Raw genomic sequence first — 1437 nt, forward strand, 5'->3', positions numbered from 1 at the left:
TTTTTTCCCCCTCTCTCTTAAATCTTGATAAAGGAGAAGATTCGAATTTGAACATCTTAAATCTTCGTATGGATTCAAGTTAATTTGTTTGTTTGTGTTTTTTACTCAAATCTTGGTGTAGGGGAGGGATTAGAATTTGAACATCTAGTCGACTTTTTAGTGGAATTAGATCTATTATTTGTGAATAGGGGAGAGCCTACTTGAAGATTCACGTTTCTTTTGGTCGCTACTTGCTAGTGATATATATCAATACATATTCTTAACTATCTAGAAAGTAAAGCACGTTAGTTAAATGTTATCGGTTCTTGGCAAATATGTGATATGAGAAGACTATTTAACTTTATAACCGCTTTCGAGTACAAATAAATTACTGATTTATTAAGTTAAACAAAAATTACGTTCTAATAATTATACTACTAGAAAAAAAAAATTGGAAATGATAAATCCAAATTTCTAATTTTCTCAATCTTGAATATCAACTGAAATTCCAAAATAAGTTTAATAATTAGGACACATTCTCAATACATAATAGTAATAGATAGTACAGTACTAAACAATAGCTTTAAATTATTTTGTATCAGACATGTAATTTACAATTGCACAAACATAATAAGTAGGGACGTGGAAGAAAAAAGGCAAAACTTTAAGATTATATTTTGTTAAGTTTACAAAAAAGTACTAAGAACTGGTTTTCCATTTTCTCTTCTATCCCTTTTTTCCTTTGCTTCCTGGGAAGGAATTCATTAGCTCTCGGTGGGGGAGATATACGAAAAATTATCAAATTGACCCTTAGTTCAAGTATTATATCGACGAATTGTCAGATATATTAGATTATATGGGGTTTGTTAAGGGAATAAATCCCACATCGGTTAAATATCAAAATATTGATCAATTTAAATAGATCTTGGGCCACTCTTCTTAATAATTGTTACCTTACATTCGTCATAGTAATCATTTAACCTTATGCAAAGATGGGTAAACGCAAGAATGTTATATTGTTATGTTCATATGGCTGTGTAGATGATATTAAACAGCTTTACAATCTTATAATTTGATTGATTTCATCATTCTGAACGCATCAAACTTTTGGCAATAGCTGCAGGTAGACGATTTCAGACCTCAGCACCTATTTATCTCTATTTGAACTTAGAACTTTTTACATGCATCAATTTGTGTATCATAATCAAAATGGTCCTCAGCCCTCGCTCTTATCATCACCAACTTTAAGTCAAACTTAATTTCTAAAGAGTAAAGAGAAAACAAAAGGAACACAAAAATCGATCAAAAGATAATATTTCATCTGTTAGAGAAATAAAAATATATTTATCTCAACATGTCTTTTTACGTGCATAGATTCATCGAATATTTTACAAAGGAGTGTCAATAATATTTGAAGTTGTTGGAAAAAACCTGGGATTAGAGATTGAAACTTGAAAC

The sequence above is a fragment of the Olea europaea genome, unplaced genomic scaffold (genome assembly GCF_002742605.1).
Source record: "Olea europaea var. sylvestris unplaced genomic scaffold, O_europaea_v1 scaffold1797, whole genome shotgun sequence".
Lineage (NCBI taxonomy): Eukaryota > Viridiplantae > Streptophyta > Magnoliopsida > Lamiales > Oleaceae > Olea > Olea europaea.